Genomic DNA, 27,375 nt, shown 5'->3' on the forward strand with positions numbered 1-27,375 from the left:
AAGACCTCAGAATATTTTCATTCTGCTAAAACCAGTCATCATGTTCACTGTTATATTCACGTGTCTGTCTTTTTCACTAGGTGAGTTTTCAATGTTTGTTATTTCAAAAGTATTATGTGTTGAATTGGTGATTATTTAGTCTGTGTCATAGAAGAATATGACTGTAGAAGAATAAGTTTAACAAATGTATGTTCTCTTCTCTATGACAGGTGACTCCATGGCAAATTCAGTAGAGCCACTTAACACTCATAAAGTTGTAGATGAAGGTGATGATGTTACTCTGTCCTGCAGATACAAAATAACCAGTGGTACAACAAACATCTACCTGCAGTGGTACAGACAATATCCAAAATCTAAACCTGAGTTCCTTCTTTATATTTCTCAACGTGGAGATCTAAGTCTCAACCCTCCCCAAATAATGACTGCTAAACTTCATGAAGGTGAAAATAAAAAAGTGGATCTGATCATCGCCTCTGCTGCTGTATCAGACTCTGCTCTATACTACTGTGCTCTGCAGCCCACAGTGACAGGAAATCCAGCTGCACTGTACAAAAACTAACACACAGTTTTTGCATCATCAGGGTCTCTCTTTAAACAAATGAGGAGGAATAAAGATGTACTGGGACTCCAATATATTCCCCAGATGTGTTCATTTCTTTGATTATGAATACTAATATATGTGTGTGTGTAAAGAGAAAGTAAAGAGTCTGGTTTGCTCTGGATTAGTTTTTTCACACAACTCTCTTTACATGTCCTATCCTGCATTGCAATGCACACTCACTTCCACATTCATTAGTTCAGTTATTTTATTGATTTATTTTTCCTGCTTTCAGTTTAAGCGATTTCCCTTAAAGTGAATTTTGTGTGTTTAGTCCCCTGATAGGACAAAAAGTATGTCATGTGAATTGATAGATTTCTCAATAGACAATACAGTTTAGTTGTTGAGGTTTAAAATTATTTCCAACAACTGATTCCTTTTAGTTTTTACTTATTTAGAAATAATATTATGTTTATATATATAAAAAAAAAAACAAAACACAAAAACAATAACACAAATACAAAGAATACCCACTCTGTAATTAATACAGACCATCTGTGTGTCACGGACAGAAGACAACGGAGACAGAGATTACATAAAATAACAGAGTTTATTGATAAACTGAGGTGAATGAAGTGAGCGAGGGTGCAACAGTGCAGGCAAGCTCCAACACACACACACGGGAACACTGGAAGCCGACCCACGCAGTCCTTGGCAGGACAATGAACTTGGGGAACTACTGATAAAGAGAGATAAAGAGTCAGATTAGTAGACACAGCGTGCATCAGCAGCTAGCGTGTACGAGACAGAACAATGTGTGTGTGAGAGTGTCTTTTATGCAGTGCAGTAATGATGGGTGCCAGGTGACGGTGATTAAAACTCAGGTGATGATGATCTGGTTTGCTGTGTGAGGGGAACCTGGTGATTCCGTGACACTGTGTGGATGTAAAGAAAAAAAATGAACCATGTAAAACATCATATATTTAATCATCCATATAAATATGTAGAGAGATGTAGTTCCTTTAGAGTTTTGTATTGTTAATTGTAATGTTTATTCACTCCATATGTTCATTTTCATTCACGTGTTCCTTCATTGTGTAAAGTTCAGAACATTAAACCTAAAACTAACTTCACCTCAGTCAATATTCCTTCACTAGCAGCAGCAGGTGTGGTGTTTGTGGTGTTTGTAGTAGTTACTGAGGTAACTTTATCGGTCACATTACAGTAACTAGACATAGTTAATTACTGTGACTGTCTGGATTTTACAGCTTTTACAGCTAACACACTGCATATGAGATTTAACTGTGTTAACAACCATCATACATAGCTGAAGTATTATTATGTTTCATGTGTATATCCACAGCTGTACACAATGTATATTAATAAATCCTACATATTTCCTGTTGCTCTGCTTGTGCTCATTTACATTAAGAATCGTTAAAGAAATGGCTAAATATTCTAAACAACTTCCTCATTAGGCTGCTTATGTTACTGTTTGCTGTAGACATAACAGAATATCTAAAAAGAGAAGCTAATTTCAGTAAAAAGTTCCTGCACTTCTTAAAAACATGTGTTAACTGTCTGAACCTTGTGAGCATCAAAATCACTATTTACTCAATAAAAAAATTACGCCGATATGATTTACAGTAAGTCAGTGTTACTCATTGCGCGGCTCACGAGACTCCTGCGGCTCGCCAAGCTTTAATATGCGGCTCGCATGGCAGTAAATAATACAGTGATATGATCATGTGGTTAAAAATTTTTTTTCATTTAAATAACATTAAAAACAATCAGGGAAGCATAGAAAAACGAATGTGCTCTATTACAAATAATAATATGTATTTATATATATTATTTGACTCGTCACTGACTCACTGCGTTCTGCGCAATAGCCAGTTTTTGGTGGCCTGCCAGAAGCTAGTTTGTGTTTCATGCTAGTTAACAATTTGTGTTTACTGTACACACGGACTAAAAAATGGATCGATTTCTTATCAAACAATCCCGTGCACAAAATGAACAGCAACAAAGCAATGTGACAGTGACAAAAGAGGTAACTGATGGGGAGCATGCATCATCTGCAACTCGAAGACTGAATAACTTGGCATACTTTGCGGTGAAAGTGGCTCTCCTATTGACTTTGTCCTATCAGTGTGGCTCACATGAAAAAAATAGTGAAGACCACTGCAGTAAGTGGAAGAACAGCTTAGAATCTTACCTGCAATGTTACTTTTCTACCACTAGAGGTCTCTGCATACACATGGTCAGGAGTATGCGTAACTATACACACATTCCCACACACAGGATCTTTATATATTACATTCTATCCATAGACATGCACAAATTATACACAAAACTACACATACACAAGATTAATACAATACATGCGACTGCAGGCCTTTTGAAGACAGGAATGATAATTCTTTTAAGCATTTTAAATAAAGCTCTTTTGAAGATTCAGAAAAATGTGAAAACATTAGGAGAATGAATACAAATTATAAACTTCAATAAATAAATATCAATCATTAAATATTTGTGTGAATTACTGGATTAGAATCAGATTTAAATTAATCAATGTAAATGAGGTCAGAAGTGACATGAGAAGTAAATTCTAGGCTGAGGGACTGATGTCAGAATTGACATGACTACACCTCAGTAGGTGGAGCTAGATGTGGTGAGATACAGTTTAGACAGTTTCACAGAGATACTGACATTTATATCTACTGCAAGAGACACACAGAACAATCATGTTATTCTTCTTTGTATTGATAGTTGTCAAAAATATTGGTAAGTCATTTATATTATACATAACCTTTAGGTGGATGCTGGAGATTTGTACTGTTACCTAAACATGATGATGAATGTTCATGAAAAATGTTTAGTCCTTAAGCAATGAAAGTAGAAATGTTTATGTTGTTTTAATGTCTTTACAGCAGGTGCTGTTGACAGCAGCATTACACCAGACCAAACCATCATATCTTCAAGTGAAGGCAGCAACATCACACTGACCTGCACATATGATCAATCAGCTAATTATCTCCACTGGTATCGACAAAAACCTCAATCAGGACCAGAGTTTCTGCTGCTGATTCATAAATCCACAGACACTAGAACTAAACATGAGCTTGACCCACGACTATCCATCAAAAGTCGTAAAAATGAGAATAAAGTAGATCTGGAGATCTTTCCTGCTGCAGTATCAGACTCTGCACTGTACTACTGTGCCATGGAGCCCACAGTGACACAAAACTCTAACAGACTGTACAAAAAGTCAAGCTAGATATTTTTTCTCAGCAGGTGGAGCTGTTTATCTGTTTCATACAAACAGAGTCATTTACTAGTTCCTGTATTTTGATCATCTTCTTATCCAAATTGGTAAAGCTTAATGTTTGAACAATTCATGAAAAACAAACTGTTTGTATTAAATGATTACTGACTCAATTCCTGGTTAAGGTTCATGCTGTTAATTCCCCTGATGTAACAAAGATGTAACACAGTTACAGTAACACAATGTGTAGACAGTTAAATGTGCACACAGTTTACTGATGACATTCAACATGTTTCACCATGAAACATTGTGTGTATAAAACACTGTCAGAGGTTATCACTGGACTTTCCCTGGTTATGCAAGAAAAAACAACTTAACATTAAGCTCAGAATCATGTATAGTATAAATATGAATAAGTATATGAGGCACGTGTTTACTCCTTTACAACTGTTTTAGTAGCGCTAAGTGTCAGTAGGTAACAAAACTAACGTTAACGTAACTCTGAAAACAGTCCTAATATCAGCATTTCTATATGGGAAGGTAACTATATAGGACATAGTAATTACCTCAGAAAGCAATTATGTGTTCCGTTTTTGGTGAATTATCACCAAGTACTCAGCTGTGTAGCATCTATTAGCGAAATCTTCATCCACATTGTCATCATCTATGTTTACAGTCTGTTGTTACAGTGTTCTTTCTCAGAGGTCTGTTTGTGTTGTGAATTAGTTCAGATCAGAATACAGACAAGAGTTGAGAGCTGTCAGGAAATGCGGGGATAAAAGCAGACCCAAAGAGTTGAGTAAGAGTAAGAGTTGTTTCCTTGTTAACACAAGTAATTTCCTTTTTTGATGTTGCACTTGTATTGATGCTTGAAGAATTTACTGTACTGTATATGAGGTAAATTATTCAAAGCTGCTAAATGCTGTTAATGTGCTGAACTTTATACAGCCAGGCACGTATGTATTTTCGTTAAAATAAAACAAAGTTTTGAATTTCCATAGTCTTTGGTTTGATACTGCATATGGAGCTGTAAGACTTGTTTCTTTGTTAACACAACAAGTATTCCTATTTTGCTGTTGCACTTTTATTGATGGTCCAAGACTTTACTGCATATGAGGTGACTTATTAATAGTTGCTTAATGCAGTTAATGTGCTGAACTTTATACAGTGACACTTATGGATATTTTTGTTCAAATAAAACAAAGTTTTGAATATCCATTGTCTTCGGGTTGTTACTGACAAACACATGTAACAAATACAAATGTTCAGAAATCATTGATAGACTAGTAAGTAATGCTGCATCTTCTGTAGCAAAAGGAAATTCAGCAAATGAAAATTAGGTATTTTCTTCTGTTGTCCCCCCCTGCTCAGAAAAAACCTAGTCAAAGCGAATGTTATGGGTTTGTGGTTGTTGTTGCTGCTGGAGAGCAGGTGCCATCTCCTGGGTTTCTTCCAGAGTTCCAGATTCACTCTCGCCCTGTAGCCAGCCAAAGTTTTCTCCATTTTGCTCACACAAATTATGCAGCAGGCTGTGACAACCACTGGCACTCTTTTCAATTCAAGTTCAGACTGTTTGAGGAGGCACCTCCACCGGCCCTTTAGCCTCCCAAATGCACACTCTACCGTCATGCGTGCTCTGCTAAGGCTGTAGTTGAAATGCTGCTGTTCCTCCATCAACTGCCCATGGTAAGAGCAGGGTTTCATAAGCCAAGACATGAGGGGGTATGCTGCGTCACCCAGGATTGTGATGGGCACCGCAATGCCTGCAATGTTGCAAGTATGCTGTATAAAGAGAGAAATCAATTACGTTATTAATGTGACAGTGCTTACATATTATCTACTGCTTCCGTTTGATTATTCATTAGTAATGTACACATAAACTAAACTAAGCTTAACTGTTTGTATCTCTCTGTGTAAAACAGACTGTGTGGTTGGAAGAGTTTACTGAGATTTTTTTATTTTTAAATTCCTTTAGAATCAAAAACATTTACTTATTTGTAATCAAAACCACAGACTCCATTATGCACAATTACTCACTACAAATATACACATTTAACTACAAATAAAATATTTCTCTGTGTGTTTAAATGTTTCAGCATTGAAAAAGTTTCCATAAAATCCAGAATGTTCATGATTTTCGTGTTTCTTCGAACCTTTTTGTATTAAACAATGGCAGCAGCAGTAGAAACAGATATCACCCTTTAATGGTAGACTTTCATTCATCTCTCTCTCCATCCATCCATTCATATGTACATATTCAGAAGGCATTTTCTTCTGGTTAAGACAATAAACACACATACAGTGATGTACATCAAGAAGCAATTTAGAGTAGTTAGAGTCCACCTGTATTACATGAGGAATCTGGGATGATGTAATATGTATAAAACAGAGAGTAGAGTATTTGTAGTATCAGCTGATATCAGATTTGAGCTTACAGATTGCACATTATAAACTCTAACTGAGTTAATATGTTAATGTCTCTTTGCTGTGTCTAAATTAGAGATTTAATCTTACACTCAGTAAAACTGTTCTCATTGCTTCCTCAGTTCCTTTTTATTAAACTATCAACATTTAAAAGAGATTCCTGTAATATATAATACAATTATTTTTAAGTTTACAAATAATGTAAACACCACATAAACAGGTAAAAGCTTGCAGGATTGAGTAGATGATGAATCATGAAATACTGTACAACACAGCCATATTAATGACTCTAGTTTACTGTCACTGATACTGTGAAGTGATGATCTGTACAAAGTTACACTACAACAGTGTCACTTCCTGGGTGTGACCTTCTAGAGACGTGTAAAGTTCAGCACATACAGCACTATTATACAGAATCATCACAGAGCTGTGTTCAGAAATGGCTCAACTATACAACTTACTGTACATAGTGAGATACACACCACTGATTCTCACTCTAGTTACAGGTCATTACCTTTCATTATGATATTTAATTAACAGTTAATTAAGTGCATTAATTAATAACAATATTCATGCTAATCTATTCTTTTTATTAATCAATATTGGTTAAAAAACAAAAGAAAAAATCTTCACTGGTATAATTCTTTATATTCTTTTTCACTCCAGGCAGTTTTGCAGATAAAATTGGACCAAAGGATGAAGATGCCAACATTGTGGGGACAGAAACAGACACTGTTACTCTGAAATGTTCATATGAGTCAAGCAGTGATTACATTTATCTTTACTGGTACAAACAATATCCTAACAGCGCACCAAAGTTTTTACTGTATAAAGGAGCAAGGTCAAGATCTGACCAGAGCACTCCTGATGATCATCGATTAGAGTCAGAAACAAGCAGAGACTCTACTGAACTTACTATCAGAGGTCTAAAGCTCTCAGATTCTGCTCTCTATCATTGTGCTCTGTGGCACAGTGATACAGAGTCACTGTAAGGCTTTACAAAAACAGTAAAACCTACAGATGAACTTTCAAAAACCACAAGATCAAAGAGACTCATTTTATCTACTTTTTGGTTAACCACAGAAACAAGCAACATTTGCAGGTGGAGAAAATAACTCACAGTTTAGTTATACTATACGAATTGCAAACGGCTTCTAAGGTTTCTAATTCTCTCTTTCTCTCTCTTAGAAAAAGCTGAACAAATCATAATTATATATTTAATATATTTATAGTATTATTTATAAAAAAGTACAAATGTCTCAGCAAATGTTAGATATTAACCAAACTCAGTTCTGATCTTAAAGTAACGTATACAGTATATGTGTATAAAATCTGCAAGAAATAAAGATGCTCTTTTTTGTTCCTAAAGACTTCACTAAGGAAATTTCAGGAGAAATAAATCTGTTACAGCAGCATAAATTCCTGAACAGAACTGTATATTCCTCACTATACACAGCCTTTGCTCCCCGTTTTAAGTTAAGCTGTTAAAAGACAAGACAAAGGCATATAGTGATGGCCGCTTTCAAAACACTGCTTAATGAAGCTTTTGTTTTGAATCATTGAAACTGCACTTGGGATTGAACTAGTGATGATTTGTGATCAACATGCTTTTTTATAGGTCACAGTTTATAAAGATGTGAATTATTAATATAATACATCTAATTATTGTTTTCATACATACACTCAGAGTACACACCTGAGCTGGTGAGCTCTCCTGCAGTAGTAGAGCACTGATTAAGCTTCCTAACTGTTCACTGAGTCTGTGCTAGAGTGGGGTGTGATAAGCTAGCACTGGATCTGCATGGTTCACAACTCTGGGCCGTATTTCTGTGCTGGTTGGACACAGATGCTTGTTAGTTGACATAAGCAAGTTCACGCCAGAATGTTCCTTCTTGGTGGAAAGGTCTGAGTGTCTGCGGATAGCGTGGCCGAGTGGTCTAAGGTGCTGGATTTAGGCTCCAGTCTCTTTGGAGGTGTGGGTTCAAATCCCACCACTGCCAAGGAAATGTTTCAAGGCTGATTTAGTGTCCTGTCTCTGCTACAGTGGGGTGTGATAAACTAACACTGGGTCTGCATCTTAACTTTGGTCGATATTTCTGTACTGGTAAACTTACATGCTCTTTGGAGGCATGGGTTTAAATCCCACTGCTGTCAGAGAAACTTTTGAAGGCACCACATAGTCTTTTTAGACAGTTTTTATTATCTCACCTAAATGTCTGCTCAGTCAGTGTATTTGTATTTACAATAGTAAAATTTTGTTGCACAGTAACTTACACAAAGCACGATGGAGTTTAAAATATAACTTTATGTAATATGTAAACACTTTATGTAAATACTCACCAAGATGGACATTTTTTGACATTATTTTGTGTGCAGGATTCAAGAAATGATCTGTGTTATGTTATGGAGGAATGCACAGTGTATTAGGGGGTTCGGCCTTAATAGTCCTGCAGTAGGAGAATTGCTGGGTGCATGGGATTGCTGAATGTGCAGGGTAGAAATTCATTCAAAATTGGAGTAAATCTGGTTGTTTTAATCAAGATTATCCTACAAGATTTTTTTCCACTACCTTTAATTTCCCTATTATAGACTAACCTGCAATTTTGTAAACCTACCTCAAACAAGAGGCTGAGGCTATAGAGTGCCAATGACCTTTGCAAAGTGTTGTGGGGTCTTAACAAAAAGGCTTTACAATGTTTGTGGCTCCCATGCCCTCTAGGCATGACTCTTAGGAAAAAGAGTTACCGGACCCAGAGACGCACACACTCACACCCCGTTGCTAATGCTAACAGCATTGTATCCCGTTGCCGAAATAGCTCAGTTGGGAGAGCGTTAGACTGAAGATCTAAAGGTCCCTGGTTCGATCCCGGGTTTCGGCAATTGGTTTGCTTCTAGAGAGGTGGCGTATGTTTGTATCATTGGCTAGGTAGTGCCGATGAACTTTGCAAAGCCCTTGGTGTTCTTGACAAGACCATTTTTAAGCCTGTTTGGTAAAGGAATTGTGCCAGAAAGCTACATTTAAAGACACCGTGATTTTCAAATCTATCCCTGGGTCGAGGACTTTTACAAGGGTGTACTGACTTAGGACCTGCTTAAGTGCATTTGCTTTAGGAAGTGTGCATGGTACAGTCTTTGTACACAGGCCCCTCCTAAGCCTGGGTTTACATGCAGGTACTGTGGCACAGTGGTTTTTCTAACCGATATAGCGGTTACACCTCACAAAAGGGAGAAGCTTTTCAAAGTTTTCTTCCAGTAATCCACACTGGACTGTAACTAAAGAGACAGCTGCTGTGTACCATTTGAAGTCCACTGGTGGCCAATATACACTAGAAGTGATGATGCATGTAAACCTGCAAATGGCAGTAAATGACATGAAAAGAGCCTAGATGTGAACTTGACTGGATCTGGACACAACAGAAACATGTGAAGCGTAACAGTAGCCATGAACATTAAACCTGAACAAAGCTTTAGCACAGATACCTGGTGTGTGGAGTGCAGTCAGACTGAAACACTGGAATTACCACAGAAATTTAAAATAGCATGGAGCTATAAAATGATTTAATTACAACAATATATTTTGTAGATTAGAAAAGTTTTTTTGTACTTTATAGAAATAAGAAGTATAGGAGCTCTATATTTGAATATTTTACTGGCTATTTTCTTTTAGACCATGTTTGTGTGTAATTTACATAATGTGACACATTTGAGGCACAGAGCCCTCTTCAGATCAACCCACGCATTCTCAATAGGATTCAGGTCTGGGCTCATTTCAAAACTTTAATCTTCTTCTTGACTTGTTGATTCTTGGGGTCACCATCATGCTGAAAGATGAAGTTCCTCTTCGTCTTCAGCTTTCTAGCAGAAGCCTGAAGGTTTTGTCCCATCATTGATTGGTATTTGTAAATGTTCATGAAATCCTCCACTTTGACTAAGGCCCCAGTTCCAGCTGAGGAAAAAATAGCCCTAAATCATGATGCTGCCACCACCATGCTTCACTGTGCGTATGGTGATCTTTTGGTGATTTGCAATGTTATTTTCACATCAAACATACCTTTTGGAATTAAAAAAAAAGTTCACATTTAGTTTCTTTAGACCATAACACATTTTCTCACATGCTTTTGGGAGACTTCAAATGTGTTTAGCTAAATTTAGCCAGGCTTGGATGTTTTTCTTCATAAGAAAAGGCTTGCCAGCCTACCCCATGACCCAGACATATGAAAATATGGGAGATTGTTAAGATTGTCTACACATTGTTCTACACATCCTGTACTTGCCAGTACTGACCAGTTTTCTTCTCATCTTTTCATCAATTTTGGAGTGTAGTTCTTGTTAATGTCACTGTGCCATATTTTTTCCACTTGATGATGACTGTCTTCACTGTGTTTGATGGTATATCAAATGCCTTGGAAATTTTTCTGTACACTTCTCCTGACTGATACCTTTTAACAGTGAGATCCCTCTGATGTTTGGAAGCTATCTGTGGACCATGGCTTTTGCTGTAAGATGTAACTAAGAAAATGTCGGGAAAAGCCTACTGGAACAGCTGAACTTTATTTGGGGTTAAACAGTGTCACTTTAAATAATGGCAGATGTGTCCTGACTCCTATTTAACATGAGTTTGAATGAGATTGCTTAATTCTGAACACAGTCACATCCCCAATTAAAAGAGAAAAATGATTTATCTTTGTCTCAATTTTTTACATCACAGAAACCTCGCATTTTAACAGGGTGTATAAAATGTTTACATCCACTGTATGACAAACAACACAGATCTGTAAGTCTAAGATATGTTTAAGAGATGAAGTCAGATGCAGTGGGTTGATCAGCAACAGTGGAATAGTTCTGTGTTTTATTGGTGTTTTAGTTCACTGTCACTGATACTGTGAAGTGATGATCTGTACAAAGTTACACTACAACAGTGTCACTTCCTGGGTGTGACCTTCTAGAGACGTGTAAAGTTCAGCACATACAGCACTATTATACAGAATCGTCACAGAGCTGTGTTCAGAAATGGCTCAACTATACAACTTACTGTACATAGTGAGATACACACCACTGATTCTCACTCTAGTTACAGGTCATTAACTTTAATTTAATTTATTGTATTAGCTGGTTGCAAAATTTGTGTCATTCGAGCAATCTTATAGTTTGAAAATATTTTGTTTGCAAAAATAAGTGAAAGATTTCTAACATTGTTGCATCTTTTTCACTCTAGAGAGTTTTGCAGATAAAATTTGGCCAACGGACGAAGTTACCAGCATTACCAGGAAAGAAACAGACACTGTTACTCTGAAATGTTCATATGAGTCAAGCAGCAATAACATTGTGCTTTACTGGTACAAACAATATCCTAACAGCGCACCACTGTTTTTACTGTATAAAGGAGCAAGGTCAGCAGCAGGTGCTGAGAGAACTCCGTCTGACACTCGATTAGAGTCAGAAACAAACAGAGACTCTACTGAACTTACTATCAGAGGTCTAAAGCTCTCAGATTCTGCTCTCTATCATTGTGCTCTTGTAGTAACACAGTGATACAGAGTCAGTGAAAGGCTTTACAAAAACATTATAATGGCAAATACACATGCAAGAGGTTTCTAAAAACCACATGAACTTTTTATCAGTCAACCACAGACATAAATAAAAGCTGTGGTAACAGATGCAGCTGGGTGAAATAGCAAATACATATGAAGAGGGTTCAAACATGAAAACTACATATTAATCGCAGTAAATTCACAAGTCTATATATTATTGGGTCAGACAATGATCAGTTTGATCATCCAGATAAAACATGATGAAACAAATGAATAATAAACAGCAGCAGTGTCATTACTAGTCTTGCACAAGATGAATATTTCAAGCAAATATATGCTTTATTTAATGGGTACAAATGGACATGTGTAAGAAAGTGCCTAGGATATCATAAAGAGTAATAGACAGGCCAAAGTTATTGGACACCTGAACATCAGACCTATATTCTGGCATTCATTTCATTAAAGTATGTGGGTTTAAAATATTGTGATGCATGATCAAGCAAATAAGTAAAGTAAAAAAGTAAATTTATCTAAAGTGGATTTTGTGTGTTTAATCACCTCATGGGAGTGAACAAGTATGTCATGTAAATAGAACATTGTTGAGTTTTAAACCTGTTTTCAACATTTGTTTCCTTGTTCTGCTTTACATTTAATAAAGAACATACAGAAACAAACACAATGGCAAACTCGGCAGTATTTGATAGAGAAATGTATCACTGTTATGAAGACACCACAAACTACCTGGTGTTGTAAATACAATTTAATTATAAGGTATAATAAATAATTATTAATCCAGACCATACATGTGTGACTGTATGACCAGTTTGCAGGGTTTCATTTATTAGGGTGGTAAAGTTTTTCTCTTCAGTGAACACAAGATGGCGCAGTCACTTATCTTATAGTGGGTCAAGTACTAGAGCACCACACAACCTGCTCACATTCTGAGATGATGGATTCTACTTTTCACACTAAAACTTTTGTGACATACAGGGAGTGCAGAATTATTAGGCAAATGAGTATTTTGACCACATCATCCTCTTTATGCATGTTGTCTTACTCCAAGCTGTATAGGCTCGAAAGCCTACAACCAATTAAGCATATTAGGTGATGTGCATCTCTGTAATGAGAAGGGGTGTGGTCTAATGACATCTACACCCTATATCAGGTGTGCATAATTATTAGGCAACTTCCTTTCCTTTGGCAAAATGGGTCAAAAGAAGGACTTGACAGGCTCCGAAAAGTCAAAAATAGTGAGATATCTTGCAGAGGGATGCAGCACTCTTAAAATTGCCAAGCTTCTGAAGCGTGATCATCGAACAATCAAGCGTTTCATTCAAAATAGTCAACAGGGTCGCAAGAAGCGTGTGGAAAAACCAAGGCGCAAAATAACTGCCCATGAACTGAGAAAAGTCAAGCGTGCAGCTGCCAAGATGCCACTTGCCACCAGTTTTGCCATATTTCAGAGCTGCAACATCACTGGAGTGCCCAAAAGCACAAGGTGTGCAATACTCAGAGACATGGCCAAGGTAAGAAAGGCTGAAAAACGACCACCACTGAACAAGACACACAAGCTGAAACGTCAAGACTGGGCCAAGAAATATCTGAAGACTGATTTTTCTAAGGTTTTATGGACTTGATGAAAGAGTGAGTCTTGATGGGCCAGATGGATGGGCTCGTGGCTGGATCGGTAAAGGGCAGAGAGCTCCAGTCCGACTGAGACGCCAGCAAGGTGGAGGTGGAGTACTGGTTTGGGCTGGTATCATCAAAGATGAGCTTGTGGGGCCTTTTCGGGTTGAGGATGGGGTCAAGCTCAACTCCCAGTCCTACTGCCAGTTTCTGGAAGACACCTTCTTCAAGCAGTGGTACAGGAAGAAGTCTGCATCCTTCAAGAAAAACATGATTTTCATGCAGGACAATGCTCCAAGTACTCCACAGCGTGGCTGGCAAGAAAGGGTCTAAAAGAAGAAAAACTAATGACATGGCCTCCTTGTTCACCTGATCTGAACCCCATAGAGAACCTGTGGTCCATCATCAAATGTGAGATTTACAAGGAGGGAAAACAGTACACCTCTCTGAAGAGTGTCTGGGAGGCTGTGGTTGCTGCTGCACGCAATGTTGACGGTGAACAGATCAAAACACTGACAGAATCCATGGATGGCAGGCTTTTGAGTGTCCTTGCAAAGAAAGGTGGCTATATTGGTCACTGATTTGTTTTTGTTTTGTTTTTGAATGTCAGAAATGTATATTTGTGAATGTTGAGATGTAATATTGGTTTCACTGGTGAAAATAAATAATTGAAATGGGTATATATTTGTTTTTTGTTAAGTTGCCTAATAATTATGCACAGTAATAGTCACCTGCACACACAGATATCCTCCTAAAATAGCTAAAACTACAAACAAACTAAAAACTACTTCCAAAAATATTCAGCTTTGCTATTAATGAGTTTTTTGGGTTCATTGAGAACATGGTTGTTGTTCAATAATAAAATTAATCCTCAAAAATACAACTTCCCTAATAATTCTGCACTCCCTGTAGAGTATACTTCTATCTTCTATCATACATACTGCTGATATAATATCCTAACCCCTGCCCTGGTTACTGTTAGTGCCTAAGCTCATTTCAGAGATACCATTCTGATTAAACAACACAACTGTCCACTTCAGACTAAACTGTCATAAGAATAAATACTCATCTAATGTCATTTCTCTGACAAACAAAAGCACCTGCTGTGTCAGAAACACTGAAAACTGGAAACTTCTCTGGAAATCTGAATGTAAAGCCAGGATGTTTCAGTAAGAATCAACAATCTGACAACAACATTGGTGACACTGTCATGTGATGCTGTGGGGTGGAGCTCTTTAAAGCTTTATGGTGTTAACATATTAGATTACAGAAAGATCTGGACTATTTTCACTGAGCTAAGACCAGTCATCATGTTCACTGTTATATTCATGTATCTGTGGCTTTCACTAGGTGAGTTAACATTGACTTTTTGTTATTGCAGAAATATTAACTAGATTATATTAAATATTAGTCTGTGTGGTGATGCAGTGTGAAAATGCAGAGTGTGGGTCTGACTTAAGTATTTCCTGTTGATTATTTAAAGGTTATAAACATTATGTTCTCTTCTCTATGACAGGTGACTCCATGGCAGATTCAATAGAGCCACTTTTCACTCAGAAAGTTGTAGATGAAGGTGATGATGTTACTCTGTCCTGCAGATACAAATTCAGCAGTGGTACAGACAACTACCTGCACTGGTACAGACAATATCCAAAATCTAAACCTGAGTTCCTTCTTTATATTATTCAAAGTGGAACTTTCGATTCTGGCCCTCCACCAAGAATGTCTGTTAAAGTTAATGTTACACATGTGAACATGATCATCTCCTCTGCTGCTGTATCAGACTCTGCTCTATACTACTGTGCTCTGCAGCCCACAGTGACAGGAAATCCAGCTGCACTGCACAAAAACTAACACACAGTTTTTTTTTATATATTGAATATATATACAGAATTTTGAATTTACATGCCATATTTGGAAATTCTGTCTCTCTTGTTATTATTAGTTTATATTTGCGACACATGAGTGATTATTAGGACACAGCTGATTCAATTAGAGAAAACCTAACACTAGTGATAGATTTTCTCTATTTTCTCAGTAATCCCAGAAGTCCCCCAAATCCAAAAGTGTTTAGATTTCCTGCAGAGACAGAACAACACACACCTCCCTTCCATCACCATCATCACTACATTCAGGAAAATATTGCTAGCATCCTGAAAAGCTGTATAGTAATCCCTCGCTACTTCGCGGTTCAGGTTTCGCAGTTCAAGTTCCACGGCCTCAGTGCATCTGTGATTTTTTAAAGATTGTTCATCGAAAAATGAAAATAACAACGGTTTCCCAGGATGCCAGACAAAGAGAGAAACTCTCACAGAGGCTTTGTACATACCCACGGGCACTCAGACAAGGCACGTGATTGGCTCCCGGCGCGAGATCTGAACTGATTGGCTGCGCATCATCGCATCCTCTCTCAGCTTCTTCCCTTGTTGTACTGTATCTCGCCACTCTCGTTCATGCTGTCAACTGTGTCTCGCGTATTGTGTTTTCATTAAGCCCTTCCAATGCCTCATAAGCGCCGTGCAAAAGATTCCACTAGTGAGCCCAAGAGGAAGAGGAAGATTATGACCATAATTGAAAAGGTCAAACTAAGGTTTTATAGTTAAATAGATTTAAGTAAAATATATGTGAGTGAGTGAATGTATAATATTAAAGTTTTATAATTAAATAGATTTAAGTAAAAAAAAAAAAATATATATATATATATATATATATATATATATATATATATATATATATATATAAAGTATAAATATACATATTTTAAACATTCTGGTACCCACACACACATATACGGAAATTCCTAGGGGGGGCTCTCCTACTTCACGGATTTTCACCTATCACGAGGGGTTCCGGTCCCCATTAACCGCCATAAACGAGGGATCACTGTATTTGATCAATGTAGTTTATAGTAATAGACATCTGTATATTATATTCATAGCACATGTATATTCATCTGTATATTATATTCATAGCACATATATATTCATCAGTATATTATATTCATAGTACATATATATTCATTATTTGTATATTGTATTCATAGAACATACATACTGTTTATAGTAATAGCCATATATTTTGTTACAGCACATATCCTTCTGTAAATCTGTATATTATGTTCATAGTACACACACATCTGTAAATCACTTCCATATCACCACCTTATTTAACTAATTTAAATCCTGTAAAAAACTGTATATCCTGCACTTACTACTATTAGACCTAAACTGCATTTCGTTGCCTTGTACTTGTACATGTGTAATAACAATAAAGTTTAATCTAATCTAATCTAATCTAATCTAATCTAATCTAATCAAATCTAATCTAATCTAATATACACATATGTGTGTGTGTGTGTGTGTGTTTGTACTGAACTACAAGTGTATTGTACTGAGAAAATCATATATATTTAAAAGATATGTTTATCATATATTTATTTACTTTTTAAAAAAAAAAAAAGTAAATAAAAAAATTGTGTGCAGTTGATTTATTCTAAAATGGATTTGCGTCCGAGAACCGATGAGCTGTTGATACTGCGCATGCTTGAATCACTGAACTGATACAGCGAATCATCAGTACACTGAACTGAGAACTGTTTCTTTCGGACGGGTCCGACATACTGAGAACCAATGAGCTGTTGTTACTGTGCATTCGTGAATCACTGAACTGATACAGCAACAAATATACATGGTTATGATTTAATGTCTTATCAATGTATGAGTGTTTGATGGAGCGAAAGAAACATTTTAAAAGTATGCTTTTTTTTTCTAAGTTTTTGTAAGTTGATGAAGATTAGTTTATTCACTTTATATCTTTAAGACAAACACCCACGTTTGCACATCAATGCCTGTACTGGGTGTTTTTCGTTGCGAAACTTAAATGTAAGAAATGAACTTTTCGAATACATCTCTCCTAATTCAAGTGAAGATGTGAGTTGAAAATTTGAACCGTGAAAGCAGCTTTGTTTGTCATAGAGCAAAGCCAAACTCAGGATGCAAAAGAGGACCAACAGACACCTATGGTTGTGTGAGATTTGAACCGCAGCTTCCACCTGAAGAGACAGTCTATAGACAATAGACTACAGGACATTTACAGCTATGAGGGAACTGGTGGTATTTAGAGAGCAGAAGTAAAAACTCTTATGGAGATTACATTCTGTCTTTTGCATGAACAATTAAGTTCCATACCAGCACCTTCAGTTCGACATTAGGAGCCAATGGCCATACTGTACCTCTTCCATCAGAAGTCTATCTGTGCCTACTTCTGTGCTCACTGACATTGATGTTCTTAATGCTTTCAAAATGTCCATGAAAGAATGTGGAAAGGCAATCATTGAGTACTTCAAGAACAAACCAAAAAGTAAAGGATGTCCTATCCCAGCCTGAAAACACAGAGATGGCACACCTGCATATCAAGTTTCTAATGTCCCATTTGCAGGAACATGAAGATGGACTGGCGTTGCATGCAGATGTGAGTATTCGGTTTTCTGCTTTACTAAGTAATATTATGTATTCTGACTTGTGTATTGTGTCTCCTCTACAGGTTGCTGCATCTGCTGTTGAGAAGAAACTTGATCTACCTGCAAGTCCTCATCTCATTTGGCTTGGTTAGTGTCTTATTAAGATGTTAAGAAGAAACATTGACAAATGGGGGAGATACAATAAAAAACATTTCTGTTGTATACAGTTGTAAATGAATAGTTTACCCAAAAAGTTTTCCATGTTTACTCAACCTTTTTCCAAACCTGTATAAATTTCTTTGCTCTGCTGAATGCTCTAAACTTGTATTGTTTTCCTACTGATAGTTTTTAGGTGAATTAAAAAAAAATTACAAAGTCTTCTCAATGGCAAATCTTGAAATTGTTGTTATATATTTTTGGTTTATTTTTTATTTTAGGTATGGCAGAGCAGACAGATGCTGTCCGATGGATGATAAGCCTAGAGGGCCGTGTTATTTGTGAGTGTGTCCAGTCATCATTTTTGACTGCACTTGCAACACTGTTTGCTTTAGTACTACGTGTTTAACCTGCAGTATCAAGAGGGCACTTGTTGCACATTGGATTTTCTTCAAAGGTGTGACACTTAAGCTTTCCATATTGTATTTTATTTCATCTAAGAATCATCTTCACAAGAATTTTGATACATGATTCTGTCATACAATGGTACTTTGTTATATTTGTCTTTATACGCTTCATTGGAATAAACCCAGAAAGAGGCTCAAAGACCTGCAGAGGCAAGGTGGTCTCCAAGAAGACAGGCAAGGTGGTGAATAAAAAGTCTGCAATAGTTAATCCAAAGGTTGCCTCTACTGAAAAGTCTTGTGTATTTCGAATGGGATTTCATCTAGGTAAGTAAATTTGCATATATTTGCTTAAGTTATTATACCAGCTTTTTTGTAAAACATGTAAAAAAATTTACAATACACTACTGAAAGCATATTTCATTTTAATTTCAGATGTTCCACTGCAAAAAATGCATTTCTTAGATTTTTCTACAGTACAAACAGGAAACCCTGCTGCCAGTATTTTACAGTTAATTTACAGGTAAATGTTTTACAGTGTATCAGACACATAGGTTAAGAAGCATAATACGTGGCTAGTTTTACATTCAAAAGATTTGGCAAACATAGCGGATAAAAGTCGTACATAAATGTGAGGAGGACACTGATTACAGTGCACAAAGTTTTTTTTTATTTTTATTAAAATCTCGCAGGATGTTCATTAGCTTTTCTAGTCGATAAACACCTTTGAATTGAGAGAGGATTAGTGAAAATACTCTGGTCGTTAACTCTTAGTTCAACGATTTGTTAAAGAGTAAAGGAAAGCTTGATCTTCAGAACTTTCTCGGAGACAGAATAGACGTGGCACGCTCTGAAGTTTCCCATGTGTGTGGCTGGTCAGGGGGTTCCAGAGATGAGTGAATGGTCCAGTAGTCCACAACGTCTTCATACATTTGGTCGCTGCAAATTTCTTTGTTTTTTTTTCTTTAACTTCGTTCAGAACATATTTGATGTTAGGCTCATCTCGCCAGTCACATACGACAGCTTCAGCATTACCTTGAATTTTTTCCAGGGAAGGGGTGTGATTTATTCCACACAATTTCAGAGCCTTTACCAGAGTGTATTTTAACCAAGGTTTAAACAGTTTTTTTTTTAAACAATCTGAAGGCTTTCATGTGTAGATAGTACTCTTCAGGATCAAACAAACACCCATGCTGGAAATGACTCGGATGATCAATCGCGCAATTGTCTCTGAGATCGTTGTCAATAATTTTGTCCAACAGCTCCCCCATTACACCCCAGATGATGGCTAAAGCAGTGGTGGAAAGACAGCCATCGGTTTCATCACCATTTGAAGGAAGAAAGGTCAGATTTCTCTTTCTGAAGAATTCACAGGTTTTTTCTTCATCTTTAAAACCAGAACATGTTTCATCATCTTTATCCAAGGTAGCAAGTGAGTTGTAAAAGTAAGGTAAGAATTCCTGAGCCATTTCTTTCGTCATTGCTCAAATAGACGATGCTTCTTTACACAAATGCAAACTGTTTTTAAACACTTTTAGGGGGTTGCAATGTGGGTGGTGCGAGGTGCTGGGAAGGGGGTGGTGGTCTTGGGGGTGGGGTCTTGAAAGATTCATTCGTAATCAAGGTTTAGTTTTACTCTTACTTCGTCAAATTCAGCTTTTTTCCGGAATAAATTGTCGATTTGATTAAAGTAGCGTTGTAGATCATGCCAGCTGGATGGATCAAACCTCACATTGCATTTCTCTTTATCAGATGTGTAGTTGCTGGGAATTTTGGAAAAATACAGTGAAAGCTGGTATTTTTGCTGCAGTGGTGTACTGTTGCTCCTCCATTTTTGTTTGTAGGCCTCTGGTGAAAATAAATCCAATCGAACAATGTAGTCAAAATCCTTAAACCATTTACACCGATGAAAGGTTATGACCTCAGTAGCTTTGCTCCAGTGGATGTGATCCGGTACAGATAGCTTGAAAAGCGATATGTCTGGTGATTCAGCATTGAAGGGAAAGCTGGCTGTATAACCATTTGACATCGTTAAATACTGACTACTTTCCTGCTCTAAAACCTTTGCAAATCTTGACATAGTAGAATGCCTCTTTCATCGGTGCATCAGGACAAACCACCATAGCTATGATCAAAGAATCATTAGGTGTTATGCATGTAGGGAGAGATATGGTATTTGAAGGGTAAATTCAGGGTGGGTGTGTGCACACTTGTGTGACAGTATAGGTAACTCCCATTAACCAGTCTGTGGGGGGTATTCCACAGGCAAGTTGAGAGCAGTGCCGCTTTTGTCCAAGATGTCTTGGACTTCTTAGAGTTTCAACTGGGCGGAAAAGCAGCCTCCCCATCGGGGAATCGAACCCTGGTCTTCCACATGACAGGCGGAGATACTGTCCACTATACTAACGAGGAACGCCTGTCTTGAAAGTTGAAGGCTGCCGTCAACTGGGACTGGACTGCGCCTGCCCCAGTGCAAGTTAAATGCTGAAAATAGGGTGCCAGGTTAAGTGATCAAATCAAACTGTGGCATCTTGCTCTCTGATTGAGTCTTGGGGCTTGGCAGTGCTGCTTTAGTCAAACCTGTTCCATTATATTAACTAGGATCAATTTGCTGCTTTTGTCAGAGAATTCTTGGCTATGTTACAGTTGGAACTACAAAGCAACCTCCCCATCGAGTGCAAGTTAAATGCCGCAAATAGGGTGCCAGGTTAAGGGATCAAATCAAACTGTGTGGCATCTTGCTCTCTGATTGAGTCTTGGGGCATGGCAGTGCTGCTTTTGTCAAACCTGTTCCATTATACTAATTAGGATCAGTTTGCTGCTTTTGTCAGAGAAGTGTGAGCGATCACAGTTTTCCGATTGACAGGCAGAGATACAGTGCATTTTATTGAAGACGATCAGCTGGCTTCAAGAGTTCAGTCTGTTTCCTATTTTAACACAAAAACAGCACAATTAATTTTTATTTTTTTTTGTAAATCAGATGATTTTCAATATGAGGTTTGGTTGAAGCAGAGACCAGCCAAAGGCAAGCAGGCTGGGTGGCACACAAACTGTGGCTAAAACACTGAAATCCACTGGGGAATTTCTCAAGTCCAGCATTTCATTTTATTGAAGATGATCAGCTGGCTTCAAGCGTTCTGTCTGTTTCCTATTTTTACACAAAAACAGCACTATTCTTTTTATTTTTTTGTGAACCAGATGATTTTCTCTATGAGGTTTGGTTGAAGCAGAGACCAGTCAAAAGCAAGCAGGTTGGGTGGCACATAAACTGTGGCTAAAACACTGAAATCCACAGGGGAATTTCTCAAGGCCAGCATTTGGGACTAGACTGCGCCTGCCCCAGTGCAAGTTAAATGTCGAAAATAGGATGCCAGGTTCAGTGATCAAATCAAACTGTGTGGCATCTTGCTCTCTGATTGAGTCTTGGGGCTTGGCAGTGCTGCTTTAGTCAAACCTTTTTCATTATATTGACTAGGATCAATTTGCTGCTTTTGTCAGATAATTCTTGGCTTTGTTACAGTTGGAACTACAAAGCAACCTCCCCATCAAGGAATCCAAACTCTGTCTTCCACACGCACGTTTAGAGCAGTGCCGCTTTTGTCCAAGATGTCTTGGACTTCTTAGAGTTTCAACTGGGCGGAAAAGCAGCCTCCCCGTCGGGGAATCGAACCCCGGTCTTCCGCGTGACAGGCGGAGATACTGTCCACTATACTAACGAGGAACACCTGTCCTGAAAGTTGAAGGCTGCCGGCAACTGGGACTGGACTGCGCCTGCCCCAGTGCAAGTTAAATGCTGAAAATAGGGTGCCAGGTTAACTGATCAAATCAAACTGTGGCATCTTGCTCTCTGATTGAGTCTTGGGGCTTGGCAGTGCTGCTTTAGTCAAACCTGTTCCATTATATTAACTAGGATCAATTTGCTGCTTTTGTCAGAGAATTCTTGGCTATGTTACAGTTGGAACTACAAAGCAACCTCCCAATCGAGTGCAAGTTAAATGCCGCAAATAGGGTGCCAGGTTAAGGGATCAAATCAAACTGTGTGGCATCTTGCTCTCTGATTGAGTCTTGGGGCATGACAGTGCTGCTTTTGTCAAACCTGTTCCATTATACTAATTAGGATTAGTTTGCCGCTTTTGTCAGAGAAGTGTGAGCGATCACAGTTTTCCGATTGACAGGCAGAGATACAGTGCATTTTATTGAAGACGATCAGCTGGCTTCAAGAGTTCAGTCTGTTTCCTATTTTAACACAAAAACAGCACAATTATTTTTTTTTTTTTGTAAATCAGATGATTTTCAATATGAGGTTTGGTTGAAGCAGAGACCAGCCAAAGGCACGCAGGCTGGGTGGCACACAAACTGTGGCTAAAACACTGAAATCCACTGGGGAATTTCTCAAGGCCAGCATTTCATTTTATTGAAGATGATCAGCTGGCTTCAAGCGTTCTGTCTGTTTCCTATTTTAACACAAAAACTACTACTAAACTAGTCGCAGCGGTCACGGCCCACTGCTTGTCTCTGACTTTCAACCGCATATTTTTTTGTCCTCGTCGATGGAGAAGAATGTGTGAGTCTATGTTTGCGTTATGCTGCAGTTTCGGGACCTTGTGGCGCAATGGTAGCGTGTCTGACTCCTGATCAGAAGGTTGCGTGTTGAAATCACGTCGGGGTCATGCCTTTCTCTTTCATTCACATTAGTGTGCCAGGGCTTTTTATACACAGTCAAATGCGATGACTTACATGCCATCGGATTTCTGCGATGGTCATGCTTTTGTTGCACAGGTAGCAGCATTTAAGATGGAAAACACACTGATCTCTGTTTATCTTATCTGCTCCGAGCACATGATTTGTACAATAAAGCAGCAGCAAGCCAAGCATTTTCTCCCCTCTGGATTGTTGATGCATTCAGACATCAGCAGCAACCTAAAGCATGCTTTTCACATTTCAGCCACCCACATGTACAAACGCCCGAACAGGGACTTGAACCCTGGACCCTCAGATTAAAAGTCTGATGCTCTACCGACTGAGCTATACGGGCTCTTATCAGCTTGCCCCTTTAGTTCCAAACGGGACAGGACTGTGAAACTGTGCGTTCATACGTCTGTTTTGTACTTGACCCGGTTTATCTTTTCCAACTCAACGGCGCTCTGGTCCACGAGTTCCGAAGGCGGCCACGGCTGTTCATCGGTCTTGCGGCTGTTTACCCTGCCATCGATTTGACCTCTCTTATCCTTTCTTGCTCTGATTGAGCTATGATCGCGGTTCAGCCATATGAGCAGAATAAGACATTCATATGTGCTTCGTGTTTTGTTTGCAAATTCACTAACTTGCTGTGAATCTGTTCATCAGATTTGAAAGAGAGCTCCTTAAGCATACGTCAATTTCAGCGCCACTGACAGTTTGTACACTTTGATGTGCTGCGCTATTAAGAGCTAACTAGAAGTGCACCCAGATGCTACTCCAACCCACAATCATCATATGAAGCTGAAGCTTTACCTGTTAGGCCTTCAGCTTTGATTTTCAAAGTCCATTTCAATGTTTTTTCATCCGGTTCACACGTGACAGACCAGATAGTGAAGGTGATAATGAGCAGCAGTGAACAGAAGCACTTGGCAGTTCCTAAAGACCACCTTATAAGCTGACCCGAACCCACAATCCTCAGCTCCAAAGGCTGATGCCTTATCCATTAGGCCACTGGGCCTGTAAACAAAGGTTTCAAAACAAAAAAAAAGTTTTAAAACATATATAATTTTCTACTGCTATCGCATGAGTTTATTATCTGCATTCACTCCAATCCTTCACCATTGTCCAGATAGATCTGAAAAGCTCTGGAAAGCAACAACTGAGCCTTCTCCAAATAAGATGTTTAAAGAAACACATCCCCAAAACATTCTGTTTAATGCAAGAATAAAAGGCAGCTTTGCAAAATCCAAATCTTGCTGCTACCACTACATTTTGGAGAGCATGACCTGGAATAGAATCAGCTTGTAACATATGACAGAAAGTTCCATTTAGAGGCTCAAATTGACTTGGGTGTTACAGCACTTAGGAAGCCTTTTTTCGGCAAAGCTTGAAAGGAAGCAGAAGACAAACCTGCACCAGCCAGGAATCAAACCTGGTTCACAAGAATGGGAATCTTGTATCTTTGCTAGTTATCCTAGCATTTGTTGTTCAGGACCTGCATGATTCTTGAACTTCAGGGTGCCTTCTTAAGAGCTAACTAGAAGTGCACCCAGATGCTACTCCAATTTTTTGATTTGTTGATTTTTTGACAAAACAGTCAATTGGCCGAAACATAGTCTTAGTCACACACAATTGGTTGTAAATGAAAAAAAAAAAAACAACAACAAAACAAAAAAAAAAAAACAATATTTCACTACTGATTAAGATTGTGACAAATTTTTGTCCTTGTACAAAAATGCTAATGCAGAGGGATTTGTAATTTCATAGGAGATGGTGTATAAGTGTAAGTATATAAATATTACAGATTGTGACTGTAATTGAAGAGCTCTTTTCCAAAACGCGATAAATGCCAAAATTTAAAAAAACGAGTTTGTCATGTCATTTTGCTGTGTTGTGAACCTATATACTGCTCCATCAATGTTTCATGCCAAAACGCTATATTTCCTTGTTTAAAATGTACTGCAAGATGCAGTTCTTTTCCAAACCGCGATAAGCGCCAAACCTGTTTTTTGCCAAAACGCTATATGTCCTCTCTCGACCAATCAGAATTCGGTGAGCGTTCGACGCAATTCAACATGGCGGCGGTCTGAGGCGAGAGATGTTTGTTTGTGCGCAGTCTTCAAAATGAGTGTAGATTATTTCTATTCTTAATAAAGTTATTTATTTCCCTGATGTCATATGTTGCATGTTCTCTTTTTGGTTTATGTCTCTTTTTATATATATAAAAAAAAAAAAAAAATTAAATAAAGGATGTATTTATAGCGTTTTGGAAAAAATAAAAAGAAATTTTGAATTTATATTCAACAACATTGTTGTATCATTTAACAATCACTGTTTAACATGTTCAGACTGAGCCAACAGACCATTTTAACAGGATATATTGAATATAAACAAAATGTGTGGGTCTAGGTAAAAAAAGTCATTTTCATGAAAACTATTAAAATGGATTTATAGCGTTTTGGAAAAGAGCTCCTAAAGTACACCATATTATTTTATTATAACTGAATTTTTATTTGAGAATTGACAAACGTTGTATGTTTGTGAAAACATAAATAAAAAAGTTAGTATGTGATTCTCATTTTCTGAATTAATATTTAGAATATTTTTGTTGATGCTGTTATTGAATATGATTGTAGAGACTACTGATCATTCATTATACAAACAATGCATCTGTTTATCCACAGACTGTTTATAACTCAGTGTCAGTTGTGATGACATACAGTCACATCAATCAGCTGCATGAAGACTGCAGAGAACTGCTGTACAGGACCAAGATGGTATTATTAACAATAAACAACACTAAAGTCTCTTCTTGGTGAGTTGGGCTTCTGTTCCCCACATTCACTTCAATAATAAAAATAAATAAATATGTAATATATACATATTGAGCACTTTATTGTAAATATAGGTGTATTATAAAGATACACACACACATATACCGGGACACTTTTCTGCAAGGAGTGGAGCTTCCCCAGCAGATCAGTGTGGCAAAGCATTTACTGCAAAACCCAAGAGGGCTTCCGACAGCACACGTGGAACATGTACATGCTGTTATCGAGTTCCAGGAGCCTGAAAATTTTAAGGGTGAGGCAGTAATTCACCATCGCAAACATGCTAGATCTGAGACTGTGGTAACACATGCAGATGTAGCTGCACCTGGCACCAGCCTGACTCATGTGGCATGTGAATCTTCTTTCTGGCCCAGTGTCAAGCATGATCCTGTGTGGTTTAACTGGCCTGGATTTTCAAATCAGCAGGGTCATCATCCATCAGCACCAGAGATGTATATATATCTCTGGGATATACATCCTTTCTGCCAGGTAATCACCCATCAGTGCCAGCACCTTCGTTACAGGGTTCTTTATCATTTTGCCAGGTCCCCAGTCTCCAGTCTCACAGTCCCAGAACTGACAACGTGCATGGAGACTCCAAAAATCAGAGCTTGTGGCAAGAGGGGAGCCACCAAAAAAGCGTCTGTCAAAAGAAGGCTACCACTACCAGTGTAAATTATGTGGTCAGTCAAAGAACAAACTTACTGGCCATACTCAAATTAAAGGTTAATGGTACTGTCCAGCATCTGGGAAGGCCATTGAACAGTGGTAAGACTCTTTGTATTCAATCAAAAAACATTTATTTAACTTCAAACACTTTTTATTTTTTCTAGCAATTTTTTATGCAAACATTTTTTTTATGTTATAACCTTTGTAATAAGTGAAAAGCTCTATAATGATAGTATTTATATAATAATTATTGTGGGTATAATATAATAATTGCGATTAAATTAAATAGCAATCCAGGCAGTCTCTTTCACCCTGGCTCTGGTATTAAAGGTCGTGCATTGGCTGGCAATCGAACCCAGGTCAACTGCTTGGAAGGCAGCTATGCTCACCACTATACCACCAACACCTTAACTGCAGTAATCCCAACTTTGGTGACAGAAAGTTGATGCTTTTTAGTAACTCTTATTTATTTTGTTACTTAGATGTTTCCCAGGCCTCAGCAAAGGGTGGGCAGGCTTTGCTGCTGTTTCTGTAGTGTAGTGGTTATCATGTTTGCCTCACACGCGAAAGGTCCCCAGTTTGAACCTGGGCAGAAACAAGGATTTGGGCTTTTCATTTACGGGAAATGAGTTGAATTTGGCGCTCTGTGTCGGCCGTTCCTTCTGGAACACCCTGAAACCAGCCTGATTCCCACATAGTACGACAGTTTTCAAGTGGCTGCTCATCTATTGTGATCAAATAAAGAAACAGTTTCTTTCTTCCTTTTGTTGGTTCCTTAATTTATTTTCAGAC

At 37.9% G+C, this 27,375-nt stretch overlaps 7 non-coding genes across 7 annotated transcripts; 4 read left to right on the forward strand and 3 right to left on the reverse strand.

Annotated features, from left to right (window-relative positions):
* Positions 1–8,144: 8,144 nt before the first annotated feature.
* On the forward strand, positions 8,145–8,227 carry trnal-uag (transfer RNA leucine (anticodon UAG)). The gene has a single exon. It is a non-coding gene; the product is annotated as a tRNA-Leu (tRNA).
* Positions 8,228–9,033: 806 nt separating this feature from the next.
* On the forward strand, positions 9,034–9,106 carry trnaf-gaa (transfer RNA phenylalanine (anticodon GAA)). The gene has a single exon. It is a non-coding gene; the product is annotated as a tRNA-Phe (tRNA).
* A 12,946-nt stretch (positions 9,107–22,052) lies between these two features.
* Positions 22,053–22,124, reverse strand: trnad-guc (transfer RNA aspartic acid (anticodon GUC)). Its single transcript has one exon. It is a non-coding gene; the product is annotated as a tRNA-Asp (tRNA).
* An 877-nt stretch (positions 22,125–23,001) lies between these two features.
* Positions 23,002–23,073, forward strand: trnar-ccu (transfer RNA arginine (anticodon CCU)). The gene has a single exon. It is a non-coding gene; the product is annotated as a tRNA-Arg (tRNA).
* Positions 23,074–23,365: 292 nt separating this feature from the next.
* trnak-uuu (transfer RNA lysine (anticodon UUU)) lies at positions 23,366–23,438 on the reverse strand. The gene has a single exon. It is a non-coding gene; the product is annotated as a tRNA-Lys (tRNA).
* Positions 23,439–26,917: 3,479 nt separating this feature from the next.
* On the reverse strand, positions 26,918–26,989 carry trnag-ucc (transfer RNA glycine (anticodon UCC)). Its single transcript has one exon. It is a non-coding gene; the product is annotated as a tRNA-Gly (tRNA).
* A 119-nt stretch (positions 26,990–27,108) lies between these two features.
* On the forward strand, positions 27,109–27,181 carry trnav-cac (transfer RNA valine (anticodon CAC)). The gene has a single exon. It is a non-coding gene; the product is annotated as a tRNA-Val (tRNA).
* Positions 27,182–27,375: the final 194 nt, after the last annotated feature.

Source organism: Tachysurus vachellii, chromosome 7 (assembly GCF_030014155.1).
Source record: "Tachysurus vachellii isolate PV-2020 chromosome 7, HZAU_Pvac_v1, whole genome shotgun sequence".
Classification (NCBI taxonomy): Eukaryota; Metazoa; Chordata; class Actinopteri; order Siluriformes; family Bagridae; genus Tachysurus; species Tachysurus vachellii.